General features: G+C 45.6%; 1 protein-coding gene across 1 annotated transcript in view; it reads left to right on the top strand.

Moving 5' to 3' along the window:
* LOC147090575 (GRB10-interacting GYF protein 2-like) overlaps positions 1-16,476 on the top strand; it is a 136,616-nt gene that overhangs the window by 37,114 nt on the left and 83,026 nt on the right. Inside the window, exon 5 of the mRNA XM_085977074.1 lies at positions 1,585-1,726. The gene's annotated coding sequence lies outside the window, so the exon portion shown is untranslated. The remainder of the gene's footprint in view (positions 1-1,584; positions 1,727-16,476) is intronic.

Here is a 16,476-nt window from a genome sequence, read left to right as displayed (position 1 = left end):
TCACATATCTATAAAAGCTTTTACAGTCAGTTTTTATGTTCCCTGCTAGCTTACACTCATTCTATTTTCCCTTTCTTAATTAATCCCTTTGTCCTCCTTTGTTGAATCCTAAACTGCTCCCAATCCTCCGGATTATTGCTTTTTCTGGCCAATTTATATGTCCTCTCCTTGGGAATCTTATGCTATCCCTAATTTCCCTTGTTAGCCACGGTTGAGTCACCTTTTTTGTTTTATTTTTATGCCAAACTGGGATGAACAAATTCTGTAGTTCATCCATGCGGTCTTTGAATGTTTGCCATTGCCTACCCACCGTCAACCCTTTGAGTGCCATTCCCCAATCAATCCTACCCAGCTCGCTCCTCAGTCCATCGTAGTTTAGCAACAGGTTCAAAACAATGGCCACAAGTTGCAAGCGTCTCTGTAGCTTAGCAACAGCTGCAGCCACACCCTTGCCTTCCTCCATTTGTTGCTGTGCAAGTAATAAAAGTTACCTGAACCGACTCCTAAATTTTGCCGGTTAACTGAAATTTCCAGTTATTTAGGTGCCGGTAAATCGAAAGTTTTCTGTAATGACTTGGATGAAGGGACTGAGTGTAATGTAGCCAAATTTGCTGCTGATACAAAGATAGGAGGGAAAGCAAATTGTGTGGAGGACGCAAAGAATCTCCAAAGGAATATAGATAGGCTAAGTGAGTGGGCAGAAATCTGGCAGATGGAGTATAATGTGGGAAAATGCGAGATTATCCACTTTGGTAGGAAAAATAAAAAAGCGAATTATTATTTAAAAAGGGGAGCGATTACAAAATGCTGAGGAACAGAGGGATCTGGGTGTCCTCGTACATGAAACACAAAAAGTTAGCATGCAGGAACAGCAAGTAATGAGGAAGGCAAATGGAATGTTGGCCTTTATTGCAAAGGGAATGGAGTATAAAAGTAGGGAAGTCCTGTTACAACTGTACAGGGCATTGGTGAGACCACACCTGGAGTACTGCGTACAGTTTTGGTCTCCTTATTTAAAGAAAATACTTGCATTGGAGTCAGTTCAGAGAAGGTTCACGAGGTTGATTCCGGCGATGAAGGGGTTGTCTTACGAAGAAAGGTTGAGCCTATACTCATTGGAGTTTAGAAGAATGAGAGGGGATCTTATTGAAACATACAAGATTCTGAAGGGGCACGACAGGGTAGATGCAGAGAGGATGTTTCCCCTCGTGGGGGAATCTAGAACTAGGGGGCATAGCTTCAGAATAAGGGGACACCCTTTTAAATCGGAAATGAGGAGGAATTTCTTCTCTGAGGGTCATGAATCTTTGGAATTCTCTTCCCCAGAGAGCTGTGGAGGCTGGGTCATTGAATATATTTAAGGTGGAGAGAGACAAAATGTTGAAAGGTAAGGGAGTCGAGGTTTATGGGAAGTGGAGTTGAAGCCACGATCAGATCAGCCATGATCTTGCTGAATGGCGGAGCAGGCTCGAGGGTTCAAATGACCTGCTGCTGCTCCTACGTCTTATGTTATGTTATGTAAATGTTCAGTGTTGTAGAACTGGCGGGTCCAATCTCTAATTGTGAGCTTTGTCTGTTTTTCAGTGTACTAAGCAAGAGTGATTTTTTTTGAGCCACAAAGGGATTATCATCAGACCAATTCATCTGTTGTTAGCCACTCGGAACAACGCGTCTTGGGGAGTCTCCAACACCAGGTTGTAGGTTGGGGACCTGACCTGTGGTCAAGGTATGTGACACTCTGCCATTATATTGCATTATGGATGCTGCACAAATGCACTAGCTTCAGCCCTGCTCGGCTTTTGTGGAAACCCGCTTCATAAGCGATTCTCCCCCCCCCCCCCCCCCCCCCCCCCCCCACCACCTCCACCTGTTCTCTTCCCCACTACAGAAAAGAAGTGGAGTGCTTCCTGGAATTAACATTGCTGTGCGAGTTTTGGAAGTAGTATGGCTGGCTTCTGGTATAGTTAAACGTTACATTAATTTTCACCGGTTTTAAGTGAAAATGTATGTCTCTGCTATAGCTTCATCTCCAACTCAATTTCCCCCTTCATCCCTGACTGGTTCTACTCTCTCTTTCCCCGACTGGTTCTACTCTCTCTTTTTACCCGACTGGTTCTACTCTCCCTCTCCCCCCTCCCCCTCCCCCTCCCCCTCTCTATATATAACTATTCTTTGACATTTAATATGCTTATAGTAGCTCTTTCTATTTCCTTTTAATGCCATCTCCTCTCCACTACACATTCTATATCCCTCGTGATTTCCTTTACTACCGTTGGTCTCATTTGCCCTCCCTTTTTTAGCTTTAAGTTCATCCATGACTTTTTGTGATGCACTTTATTTTCGCCTTAATATATTTATTTTGCACTCTCTTCATCTCCTATTTGGAAAATTCCCTAGTGCTGATCTCCAGTCCTGCCTTTACTGCCTGGTTAATTTGGCCTGGATTCCTTCTTACAAGAACATAAGAAGTAAGAGCGGGAGTCGGCCATACGGCCCCTCGAGCCTGCTCCGCCATTCAATAAGATCATGGCTGATCATCTTCCTCAACTCCACCTTCCTGCCCTATCCCCATATTCCTAGAGTCCAAAAATCTATCTATCTTAGCCTTGAATATACTCAACGACTGAGCACGCACAGCCCTCTAGGGTAGAGAATTTGAAAGATTCACAGCCCTCGAGTGAAGAAATTTCTCCTCATCTCCATCCTAAATGGCCGACCCCTTCTGCTGAGACTGTGACCCCGAGTTCTAGATCCCTTAGCCGGGGAAACATTCTCCCAGCATCTACCCTGTCAAGCCCTCTAAGAATTTTATACGTTTCAATGAGATCCCCTCTCGATCTTCTAAACTCTAGGGAAATATAGGCCTAGTCAACTCAATCTCTCCTCATAGGACAATCCCCCATCCCAGGAATCAGTCTGGTGAACCTTCATTGCACTCCCCCTAAGGCAAGTATTTCATTACGTAGGTAAGGAGAGCAAAACTGTACACAGCACTCCAGGTGTGGTCTCACCAAGGCCCTATATAATTACAGTAAGACTCCTTTACTCTTATACTCCAATCTTTTTGTAAGAAAGGCTAAAATACCACTTGCTTTCTAATTGTTTGCTGTACCTGCATGTTAACTTTGTGATTTGTGTACAAGGACAGCTAGGTCCCTTTGAATACCAACATTTCCCAGTCTCCCTTATCTTACTGAATTTTGCTTTTTTGCAGTCCAGCACTCGTGCTTGACTTGTTAATTTGTTCCGTTTGGTATGCTGTGGCGAAATGTTGGCCAGGATACTAGGAGAGCTCCCTGCTTCTCTTTGGATGGTACTGTGGGAACAGGCAGGCCCTAGACTTAACGTATCATCTGAAATGTGGCACCTTCGACAGTGCAGCAGCCCCTCAGTACTGTGTTGCAGTGTCGCTAAGAATAAGTTGCAATCTTCTGACTCGGCTGAAATAACACAAAATCTGCCTTTTCCCCCCCCCCCTCAACTAGTATCCTGAGCATTACTTGTGCTGTAAAAATGCTAAGATATTTTGATACTTTCTTGTGAGAGACTTTTCATACGAGTACAAAGAATCCTTGGGTCGGGGAATGAGAAGGGAAGCACTGATACAATAGCAAAATACTGCGGATGCTGGAAATCTGAAACAACAACAGAAAATGCTGGAAACACTCAGCAGGCCAGGCAGAATGTTCTGACGAAGGGTCCCAGACCTGAAACATTAACTCTGTTTCTCTCTCCACGGAGGCTGCCTGGTCTGCTGAGTGTTTCCAGCATTTTCTGTTGTTGTTTCAGGGAAGCACTGATGTTTCATGTTGACTCTCTAATACCGTTTAAAAAAATAAATAAAAAAATGTTATGAACAAGCAGCGGTACAGCATGAAGAGAGAGGACTTGCATTTACAGTGTCAGCTGTGGCTCAGTGGGTCACTCTCTCGCCTCTGAGTCAGAAGGTTGGGGGTTCAAGTCCCACAACAGAGACTCGAGCACAAAAATCTAGGCTGACTCTCCAGTGCAGTACTGCTGGAGTGCTGCACTGTCTGAGGTGCCGTCTTTCGGATGAGACGTTAAACCGAGACCTCGTCTGATCTCTCGGGTGGATGTAAAAGATCCCATGCCACTCTTTTGAAGAAGAGCAGGGGAGTTAACCTGGCCAATATTTATCCCTTAATCAACATCACTAAAACAGATGATCTGGTCATTATCACATTATTGTTTGTGGGAGCTTGCTGTTCCTAAATTGGCTGCCACAAGTCCTACATTACAACTGTGCCTACACTTCAAAAGTGCTTCATTGGCGGTAAAGCGCTTTGGGACGTTGTGAAAGGCGCTGTATAAAGGCAAGTCTTTCTTTTATATAGAGTCTTTCAAAACCTCCGCATATTCCAAAGCACTTCACAGCTGGATAACTGAACAGGTGATCTATTTCTGGTGGTGTTGGTTGAGGGATAATTGTTGGCCAGGACACCAGGAGAACTCCCCTGCTCTTCCTGGGGAACTTTTACGTCCACCTGACGGGGCCGACGAGGCCTCTGTTTACTGTCTCCTCTGAAAAACGCCACCTCCAACTGCGCGGCACTCCCTCTGTACTGTGCTGGAGTGTGAGCCATGGTTGGATCTAATTGGAGGCGGTATCAGTGGCGGCGGGACTTAAAGCAGCGGGAGACCAGGCAGCGCGGACCTAATTTTAGGCGGTATCAGTGACGGCGGAACCTTCAACAATTTCCAACAAAAAATGAGTGACGTCTCAGGACAGCAGGTAGCTGATTGGTTAGTGAGTATTAAGGGTAATTATCTCTGGATTATTGCCCGAGCCACGTGCAAATTGGCACAGAAGCAAACCGATCAGGAGAATGAACACGTGGCTAAAGGGCTAGTATGGGAAAGAGGGGTTCCTTTTCATGGGACACTGGCACTAGTCCTGGGACAGGATGGAGCTGTACCGATGGGACGGGCTCCACCTGAACCGGGATGGGAGCCGTGTCCTTGTGGAAAGGGTAAATGGGGAGGTGGCAAAGGCTTTAAACTAGTAAGATGGGGGGAGGGATCTACAAGAAACGTAACCAGCCTAACTATAAACAACACAGGAAAGGAGAGCATAGGAAAGAATAAATAGAGGACATTGAATGAACAGAGTTATAGAGCAGGGGCCTAAAAAGATGGTTAAACATAAAGTGAGAGGAAATCCTATTAAAAATGAATTAATCTGTCTCTACAGCAATGCACACAGTGTCCGTAATAAAACAGGGCAGCTGGAGGCAATCATGCGTTGCGAGGCACCAGACATAGTAGGGATTACTGAGACATGGCTACAGAAAAATTAGGACTGGGAATTAAATATTGCAGGGTATAACGCATTTAGAAAAGATGGAGAGGGAAAAAGGGGAGGTGGAGTAGCTGCACTTTTTAGGCAGTAGAAAAAAGTGATGCAGCTATCAGCAAGACAAAAATGAATCCATATGGGTAGCGCTAAAAGATACTAAAGGATCAATCACACTAATAGGTGTAGTCTCTTAGGCAGTCCCTCGGCACTGAGGATGACTTGCTTCCACATTAAAAATGAGTTCTCAGGTGACTGATGAGTCCTCCACTTTGTGCGGTCTTGGGCCAGGGATTCCCAGGTGTCGGTGGGGATGTTACACTTTTTCAAGGAGGCTTTGAGGGTGTCCTTGAAGCGTTTCCTCTGCCCACCTGGGGCTCTCTTACTGCGCCGGAGCTCCGAGTAGAGCGCTTGTTTTGGGCGTCTCGTATTGGGCATGCGGACAATGTGACCCATCCATCGGAGCTGATCGAGCGTGGTCAAAGCTTCGATGCTGGGGATGTTGGCCTGAGCAAGAACACTGACATTGGTGCGCCTATCCTGCCAATGGATTTGCAGGATCCTGCGGAGGCAGCGTTGGTGGTACCTCTCCCGTGTAGTCTACAGACCACCTAATAGTGGAAGGGAGGTGGAGGAAGAAATATGCAGACAAATTAAGGAAATGAGTAAAAAACATAGAATAATAATCATGGGGGATTTCAACTACCGCGATATTAATTGGACAGAAGAGGCAAGTAAAGGGGATAAGGGAATGGAGTTTGCACACTGTGTACAAGACTCCTAACCCAATATGTAAAAAGCCCAACAAGGGAGGATTTGCTATTGGATCTAGTAATGGGGAATGAACCAGAGCAGGTAAGAGAAGTAAAAGTATGGGAACATCTTTGCAATAGTGACCATAATATAATACGCTTTAAGATGATAATTGAGATGGACTTAAGTGTGGCGAAAACCAGGGTAATAGATTTGAGAAAAGCTGATTTTTGAGGGGCTGAGAATAGAACTTGGGAAATAAAAATGGGCAACAATATTGGCAAACAACGATGTAGAACAGCCATGGGAAACATTGAAACGGTGTTCAACAGAGTGCAGGAAAAATATATTCCGCTAAAAGGAAAGAACAAACTAAACACTCCATGGATGAATAAAGCCATAAGGGAACAATTGAGGGTAAGGAAAGAGGCATACATTAAGTACACAGACAGCAGGGGAGTGTATGATCAGAGAATACAAAAAGATTAGGAGAGATGTCAAAAAAAACCAATTTGGAAGGCCAAGAGGAACTATGAAATTAAATTGTCAAGGAACATAAAACAAAATAGTAAAATACTTTACAGGCACATCCATAAAAAAAGGAAGGTTGGGATGGGAATAGGGCCATTAAGGGATCAACAGGATAATACCACAGGTAACGATAGAGAGATGGCAGAAATATTAAAAATTATTTTGCTTCAGTATTTACCAGGGAGATAGAACAGATGGATATGGCATTGGATGATGATGAGATTAGTAATGAGATAAGTGCATTTAAAATAAAGAAGGGCTATATTAAATAAACTAATCAAACTCAAAGAGGATAAAACCCCTGGTTTGGATGGAAGAATCTAGGGAAGAGGTAGCAGAGGCATTGCTACACATACTTAATAATTCATTAGAAAAAGGTGTAGTGCCAGACAGCGAATGTAATAATACCGATATTTAAGAGGGATAGAACATGTCCAGGGAATTATAGACCAGTCAGCTTAACATCAGTGGTAGGTAAAATAATGGAATCCCTACTAAAGGAGAAAATAGAAGAACATCTAGAAACCAAAAACACAGCAATGAATAGTCAGCATGGATTTCAAAAGGGAAAGTCTTGCATGACCAACCTCATTGAATTTTTTGAAGAGGTAACAGAGAGTAGACAATGGTAATGCAGTAGATGTCATTTATCAGGATTTTCAAAAGGCCTTCGACAAGGTACCCCATAATAGACTGATGAACAGGGTCAGAGAATGCGGAGTCGGGACAAGTAGCAGAATGGATTGCTGGCTGGCTTCAGGACAGAAAGCAGAGAGTAGGGGTAAAGGGCAGCTATTCACAGTGGCAGAAGGTGGGTAGTGGTGTTCCACAAGGATCAGTGCTGGGACCACCGTTGTTCACAATTTACATTAACGATTTAGACTTTGGAATCAAAAACACAATTTCTAAATTTGCGGATGACACCAAATTGTGGGGGGATTAGCCAATACTGAGGAGGACTGCAACAAATTACAGGAGGACATTAATAAACTTGCAGAATGGGCATATAATTGGCAAATGATGTTCAACACAGATAAATGTGAGGTATTACATTTTGCTAGGAAGAATAGGGAGGTCACTTATCACTTGGACGGTGCGAGTCTAGGTGGGGTAGAGGAACAAAGGGATCGCGGAGTACAAATACACAAATCACTAAAGGTTGCGACGCAGGTTAGCAAGGCCATAAAAAAAAGCAAACCAAGCACTAGGGTTTATTTCTAGAGGGATAGAATTGAAAAGTAGGGAAGTTATGCTAAATCTGTATCGAACCCTGGTGTACAATTCTTGTTGCCATATTATAAAAAGGATATAGATGCACTGGAGAGGGTGCAGAGAAGATTTACAAAGATGATACCAGAAATGCAAGGGAATACATATCAGGAAAGGATGAACAGGCTGGGTCTCTTTTCTCTTGAAAGAAGGCTGAGGGTTGACCTAATAGAGTTCTTTAAAATTATGAAAGGTTTTGATAGAGTAGACAGTGTTTCCACTTGTGGGGAAGAGCATAACTAGAGGCCATCAATATAAGATAGTCACCAAGAAATCCAATAGGGAATTCAGAAGAAACTTCTTTACCCAGAGAGTGGTGAGAATGTGGAACTCGCTACCACAGGGAGTGGTTGAAGCGAATAGTATTGATGCATTTAAGGGGAGGCTGGACAAGCACATGAGGGAGAAGGGAATAGAGGGTTATGCTGAGAGTTAGATGAGGAAAGACGGGAGGAGGCTCGAGTGGAGCATAAACGCCGAATGGCCTGTTTCTGTGCTGTATATCATACGTAATCCTAGGTACAGGAAACTTCGCGATATCCGGCACCGGCGTGATGCCGATCTACGAAAACTTCCGGACAGACCAGCGCTAATGTTGAAGAATACGGAGGTTTTCATCTCCATATCTGACAACAAACACTGTTGCTTAGCAACAGCTTGTAAACAGTCGGCCCGTACCTTGGAAGCATCTCTGTAGCTTAGCAACAGCTTCAGAGAGGCTTTCCAGAGCCCAACTTGAAAAAAATGCTAGGAGAAGAAAAAAAACCTAACAAAACGGCTGCTGATTTCTGCCGTTTGATCGAGGTTTCCGGACGCACAACCTCCGGATAAACCAAAGTTTCCTGTAATTGTGCGCAACTGGGGGCTCAAACCCATGATCACCTGACTCGGGTGCGGGTGCTACCAACTGAGCCAAGCCTGACGACCGAAAAATGCCTACTGTGGATGGCGCCGAATGAAAGCTGCATCAGCTTGGCATCTTACTCGAGTCAGGAGGTCGAGTTTTGAATCTCCATTCCAGAATTTGAGCGGATAATCTAAGCTGTCACAGTGCAGTGTTGGCGGAGTGCTGCCTTGTTGGAGGTACCACCTTTCAGATTGAGACGTTGAGCCAAGAGCTTTTCAAGTTGACCTGACACTACCGGAAGAAGGAGTTGTTGTTCAAGTGTCCTGATCAACCCCCCCTCAATCAACATGACCAAAAATAGGTTATCTTGTCATTCAGCTAATTGATGTTTATGCACCAGTGATGTTGCAGAATGGCTGCAGCATTTGCCTAGATACGTGACTGTATTTTGAAGTAACGTATCTTATTTGAAGAAATTTGGCATGCCCTAGAATAATTGCTGTATAAATGTAAGCTTTTCATCTTTCCTTTTTAAAAGGTGGCTCAGGAGGCAGTAAAGCGGTTTTATTTCTCGTACTTGGCTATTTCACTGCTTTGTGACGTCTGCCAAATCATTTTGTGACTTTATGGCTCTGTGGAAGAAAAATTATATTTAATATGTTTGTTGTGTGCCGCTCACCCTTTTTCCCTCCTCTTACATCCCCTTTATAAAAAAAAAAAAAAAAAATCCTGAAATTCTTACAGGTGAAACATGAGGTGCAACACTTTAAAAACTGTCGCTCTGCACTCTTGATTTCATCGTTTAGTCGGGTGTTAAGGATATCCCTTAAGGTGCCAGCACTCCCTGCTTCACTTGTCTAATTTGTGTGTGGAATCGAGGGATCATTAAAATAAATTTTAAACAGGCGTTCCACTGGTAAATTTTCAGATGTTTTACGGCTGGTGGATCAGCATTGCAAAAAAAAAAAAAAGACTTTCTCCTGAAGTTGAGGAAAAAGTCTGGAAATGTCCCCCTCTCTGGAGATGCCTGTTGCACCCGCGATGTCGGCATATACATTGCGTGCTGCACGTGACGTGCTGCCATCTGGGGTTGTTCTCCTTCAAGCAGAGAAAGTTAAGAGGAGTTTTGATAAGAGGTATTTAAAATCCTGAAGAGTTTAGCTAGAGTAAATAAAGTGAAAATGTTTCCAGTGGCCAGAGGGCACAGATTTAAGGTCATTGGCAAAAGAATCAGAGGCGACATGAGGAAAATCTTTTTTACGCAGTGAGTGGTTAGGATTTGGAATGCGCTGCCTGATAGGGTGGTGGATACAGATTCAATAGTAGCCTTCAAATGGGAATTGGATAAATACTTGAAGGAGAAAAAATTGCAGGGATATGGGGAAAGAGTGGGGGAATGGGACTAACTGGATTGCTCTTCATAAGAGCCGGTGCAGACTCGATGGGCTGAATGGCCTCCTTCTGTGCTGTACCATTCTGTGATCTCTGGACTGAATTTTTGGCAGGGACAGAAACTAAGGCTGTGCAACTGAGATTTTTTATTTTTAGGGGCCTTGGATTGTCTATAGGTGCTGTGAGGAATGTACGCTTTATACTACAGCAAACCGTATACTCGCTCCTAGTTAGAGATGGAGCAAGGACAACAGTGCACTGGCGCAGGAACCACACTGAGATTCACCTGAAGACTGAGATTATCAATCAAAGGCCGATTCGGACCACACACACTAAGGCATTTTTTTTTTTTTACAAAAAAGCTAGATCGGAACTGTTCCCTTGTGCATATTATTCTACCATTGAAGTGGCTGGAGCCACAACAATAATCATAGGTTCTTGAATTGTATTTTTACTGATTAGAATGCTGAGGGAGCGTCTCATGGTGAGCCCCACTGTAGTATTGTAAATACAGGAAACTCTTTTTATTATCCAGCACCAACGGGACCGGCGTGGTGCCGGTTTATCCAAAAAGTCCGGATTACAGAGAGGTATAGTTTAAAAGGTACGAGAGCTCTGTACACAGCAACAAATCCAGGCTTCCCTGAACATGTGCAGGAACTCCGGCCACAGACCAAGCGTCCCTGTTGCTTAGCAACAAGTGCAGGAACCCCGGTTACACAGCCACAGATCCAGGAACTGCCACTAATATGAAGTAAAACTTACCTGAACCTACTCCTGAATTTTGCCGGTTAACCGAGGTTTCCGGTTATTTAGGTGCCGGTTAAAAGAGAGTTTCCTGTAATTGTGGGTTGTCTTTTAGTTTGTCTGTGCCCATGATGAGAAACTAGGAACTGCAGAGGAGCAAAGAGATTTGGGAGTCCCCAAGTGCACAAATCGTTAGGAGCTAGTAGACGAGAACAAAAAGCTAGTGGAATGTCGGCCTTTATCTTGCGTTGTCTGGGATACAAAGGGGTGGAAGTGATGCTTCGGGTGTACAGTGCCTTGGTTCGATCCCATCTGGAGGACTGTGATCAGTTTTGGGCACTGTACCCCCGGAAGTCAATGTTGGCCTTGGAAGAGGTGCAGCGACCATTCCCCAGAATGATACTGGGGCTTAGAGGGTTCAATTGTGAGGACAGGTTACATAAACTTGGCTTGTGTTCCCTTGAGGACGTAAAATTGAAGAGGTGATCCGATCAGGGTGTTTAAAATGTTGAAAGGATTTAATAGGGTAGATAACAGAGAACCTATTTCCTCTGGTGGGGAAAATCGAGAAGCAGGAGACATAATAAAATTAGAGTGAGGCCGTTCAGGAATAAAATCAGGAGGCACTTTTTTTTTTAACACACAGGGCAGTACAAATCTGGAACTCTTTCTCTCCGCCGCCCCCCCCCCCCCCCAAAAGGCTGTGGATGCTGGGGGCCACCTGGAACTTGCAAGACTGAGATCGACAGGTTTTTGTCAAATGATTTGAGCAACGGCGCTTAAATGGAGTTGAGATGCAGATCAGCCATGATCTAATTGAATGGTGGAGTCGGCTTGGGAGGCTGAATGGCCTCCTCCTGTTCCTATTCACGTCCCCCACCCCCCAAAGTGGTTTTTCTCCCTTCTTAACACTAAATAAAACCTGAAACATCCCAGGTTGTTAAATTGGCAGTTTAAAAAAATAATAGACTTTCATAATAGTTAAGGGAATAATAGATATCCCGTGAGGTCTTGAGAGGAAGTGCCTGGAGTGTGTTCGATACCAACTCGGGGCAGTGTGGTTGGGGTCAGAGCTGCAATATTGTCCACTAATCCTGCATCACTAGATTGTCTCTAGGTTTATCAAATGTGTTGGTACCGTACCAGTATGTGTGTTACTGGAAGTTGTCCAGTGGAAGTGGAGGGGCTGAGGAGAGTTGACCGCGAGCCAGCAGAGGTAGATCCAGGGCTCCAGCGGAGGTGCAGAGTGGTGCTAGATGTTTGCAATGCACACGCAGTCCACCAGCAGAAGAGCAGTGGGTGTGTAACTCGAGGGCTGAGAGCAGTGGAGTCCAGGGAGCCGGAGAGGGTTCATTGCAAATCCACCGGATCGGTGCAGGTGAGGGAGCTGGTCCAAGAAACCGCCGCAGAGAAGTGAGGAGCACAGATAATGAGGGGGCAGCAGCCGGTGCTTGAGGATCCAGTCTAGCGAATGGTGGTGGAGCTCTGAAGGACGGGTGGTTACTGAAGCAAGCGGATAGCAATTAAGCCAAGATCAATCAGCAAGGGGGCAGAATCCCAGAGTAAGAAAAAATCATTAGCGCACCAAGCAGGTTCCATATAGAGGCCAGCATGTTTATTCCACCCCCCCCCCCGCCATCAGTTGTTGATCTCCACTTTAAAGAGGACGCAATTGCTTCTCCTACCATCCCATGCGGAAAAAAATCAATCAGTGTCATTAACCCTCAAGCGATATGGATTCGGCCCCTTTTTTAAAAAGTTGGCAATTGACCCCCAAACAACCACCTTTTCCTCATGTCCGTTCCACAGGTCCCCTATCTCGTGGGGAGCGGGAAGAGGAGTGATTTCTTATCACGAACCTTGCTCGAGGCTTGCGTTTTGTACTTGTGTCCAAGTCAAATAGCTTGTTTACCGTGACCGCCTCTATATCTTTCATCTCTTTAAATGCTGGTGATGATGCAGCAGTGTGCCGGGGCCCCACTGCCCAGTTACTGAAGTTCATGTGGTTTTTAAACTCTAGTATAGCACGCGTCATTACTGAGTTGTGGTAGAAAAGTGTGTGTGTGTGAACATATGGTAAGCAAAGTTAAGTGATTGATGTTAATTGGAATTGGCCAGATTATGCTAGCAGGGATAGTTGAAGAATTGCGCAAGCTTTTCAAGTGTTCATGATTCACAACAAAATTCGTTTTGAAATACTTTTAAGGCTTGTTTCTATGTCCACTCACTATATTGTAGTTTCCGATAAAGTTCCCTCCCCCTTCTAAGGAAATAAATTTGCCCTCTATAAACTTTTTTCTTTGTTCATAATTGGTGAAAGATCAACAATCTCCTAAGGACAAGCCCCGCTGCTCAGTACAGTCGCAAAAAACATGTTGCGTTAAATAGGACCCTCAGCGCTCTTTAATTGGTAAAACCGCGAGAGGTCAAGACAGAAAAGTACATCTCCTGCCTTGGTAAGAGTTGGCTTTACTTTTCATAACGTCAGGGAGGAATTGGGTCAGTTTATCCTCCCCTTTCTCTACCCGCCCCCACTTCCCAATGTCCAGATTCAGACGGCGCGAGCTAAATGTTCTAGCTGGAATACGTACAATATTTGAGAGTTCAAAATTGCTACGTATCATAAAACGGTATGTCTGGCAAGACCCGCAGTTGGTTGGGAGTGTTTTGGCAGGCTCGGACGGTGGGAAAGCCAAGGACACTCTGTTCAGTGCCGTGGTGCCTGCTAGGGAAACTTCTTGCTGCAGCTGGTCACCTTCACTTTTGACAGGCGGCACTTGCGCATTTTTAAAGGGTCGTCCCATTCCTCCCCCCCCAAAAAAGAAAAAGTCGAATGCAGCGACAGATGCTGTTAGTCGATTATCTCTCTGCTGCTTGGCCAGCTTGTCTGGTGAGACTCCCATCAAGACGGCAGCAGGAAATCATCAAACGCTTCGTTTACAAGCCCAGTTCCCTCAGTCAGTTTGTTTAGAAATGTGTTTTAAAAGGGGAACACTTAAACCAGACCGAACCAGACAGCCCCTGATTAGATCCACAGCCTGTGCACACTTGGCAGTTCGCAGCGGAGACGCTAGCTTTGAGTGTGGTTGTTGGCGCCAGCGCGGCTGGATTAGGGTCGGGGTGGGGGGGGGGGGGGGGGGAGATATCAGCCAGGGTTCCCGCTCTTGATTGCATCCCATTGACCTGTGCAAACATGCGGATGTTGAGTGCGGGCAGGCTGGAGCTCTCCTGTGATGCCCCTCCCATCGTGAGCCTCCACTCGGTCTAGGTGCGTTCCTGAAGAATGGCCACCTGGAAAGGTATCAAAAGCCTGCCCGCCCACCAATGTTCCTTCTAATATTTTTTTGGGCTGCGCGGCCCATTCAAAATTCCGCACGTGTGGTTTTTTCCCCCCATTTAAAAGCCGTTGAGCCAGCTGTGCGGGAGTTCGAGCGCTGCGTGGCTACGCAGCTTTAAAGGGAACACCCCTCCCCCCGCGAAACTGCCTGACCACGAGCCGTAACTGTTGGGAGACGAGTCGAAAGGAATGGCCAAAACAAAAATTGCTTTCCCTTGTCGGGCTTTGATTTCAGATATACACCACTCGATTCTCTGTTATTATCCAGTGCTGCTTTCCATTCCAGCACCAGGTTGGCACAAGAATGGGAAGATGTCCAGTCAGTGCTGCTGCTGTCTGTCAATCTGCTTGAATTTCTTGGTCATGCTGATGTGGCACTGGCTGGAAGTCGCAGAAGGAAGCGGATGAGCAGCAAACCAATCGTGGGGGTGGCGGGGGGGGGGGGGGGCGCGCTCGCACCCCACTCGCAGCAGCAGTCCCCGCAGTGCAGGCTTGTCCAGGGCAACAGCCTGGGAGAGCGGAATCCGGGCTCGGACTGCCTGAGTGCAGCCACCAAAGTACTTTGTGTATTGAATTTTACTTCAGTGATCTTTGATGCAGGAGCTTAGAGCCAGCACAATATTTGCAGCAGCTGATGGAAGCAGGCATTTAATGGGGAGGTTTGGCTGAAGATCCAAACTTACAAACCTGTGATTTTCGGGTTGCGTGTTTTTGTTCAGACGGACGTACAAGGTCCCGCGGCACTACTTGAAGATGGGCAGGGGAGCTCCAGTGTAAGGGACAATATTTACCTGTCATCTGACATCACTACAGTAGATTGACTGATAATTCGCCTCCTTGCTGTTTGTTGGACCTTGCTCCAAACAAATTTGGCTGCTGTGTTTGTCTACAAAACACTGACTGCAGTTCAGAACTAATTCATTGGCTGTGCACTGCCTTAGGATGTGAGGGTCTGAAAGGTGCTATACAAGTGCATGCTGCTCCTTCACACGTTTAAAAAGGTGTGTGCACGGCCCCCACCAGTATTACCTGTTGCAGTAAGAGTGCCTGCTGACTATACCTCATGTTCCATAGCGCAAATATCAGTACAGGAAACTTTGTGCTATCCGGCACCGACGGGACCGAGCTGTTGCCGTTCCCTCAAAACTGCCGGACACTCCAGCTCTAATGTTGAAGCATATGGAGGTTTTCATCTCTCCGTATCTGACAACAAACACTGTTGCTTAGCAACAGCTTCTAAACAGTCGGCAAGCGTCTCTGTAGTGTCTCTAGCTGAAGCTGTTGCTTAGCTACAGACCTTGCAGAGCTTGACTGTTGAGAAAAAGCAACGAAAAGAAAAAAAAACGGCTCCTGATTTTTGCCGGTGGCTCGAGCTTGCCGGACATTTAGCCTCCGGATAACACACAGTTTCCTGTACCCTTTTTTTGGGTCAGTTTTCTCCCACTCTCAGTTTTGACTGGCGCGGGGTTTCAGTTCCACTGGTGCTGACAGACCTCTCGCCAGGCATGAGTAGCCACTCTTCATGTGCGAGCCTAGACACCGATGCTCCATCTCATTTTTTCCCCTGCAATATCTTAAAAGCGACAACAGCTTGTGAGCAGCCTGCGCGGGGACCCCCGTTTGATGCGCGGCCGCAAGCCTTAGGGAGAGCACTGACTGTATTTGACCACGCAGAGCATCACGGCGCTTCCCAAGCTTGTTCACACAGCGCAACTGTAGTGTCCCAATTGCTGCTGCAGCAGTTGTTCAGTGAATTCAGCCCAGACTTGAATGCAACCTGCCATCGACTCGTCTCCACGACTTGCACTTACTCGCTGAGCCACTGCAGGAGTACAGCATCATTTTATTGCAAAAATGGAGGGGCGAGAGAGAGCGATGCGGAGGGGGGGGGGGGCCATTGATGTTACAGTAATTTGAAATTCACGGTGAAAACTGAAATTCAATTCCCCTTGCTGGTATCTAGCTTGAAATACACAGGAAATTGCTCATAACCGCTTCCTGTAAGCTTTCATTCAGGATGTTTTGCCTAAAACCTAAAAAAAATCCTCGAGCTCTCCTGGATCCCAGAATTCAGACCTGTACCGTGTTTAATTTTAAAAATCATTGTGATCTGTGCTAATAAAAAAAAAAAACAAGACAAGGAAGACATGCACTTATATTGCACCATTCACGGCCTCAGGACGTCCCAAAAGCACTTTACAGCCAATGAAGTATTTTTGAAGTGTCGTCGCTGTGGTAATGTAGGAGACACGGCGGCCAACTGAGCCATGGCTGACAACGAATGTA

Source organism: Somniosus microcephalus, unplaced genomic scaffold (assembly GCF_052327205.1).
Source record: "Somniosus microcephalus isolate GS21.2 unplaced genomic scaffold, FLI_Smic_1.0 unresolved_chr4, whole genome shotgun sequence".
Lineage (NCBI taxonomy): Eukaryota > Metazoa > Chordata > Chondrichthyes > Squaliformes > Somniosidae > Somniosus > Somniosus microcephalus.
Note: the sequence above shows the minus strand (reverse complement) of the source record. Positions and strands in the feature narration are given on the sequence as shown.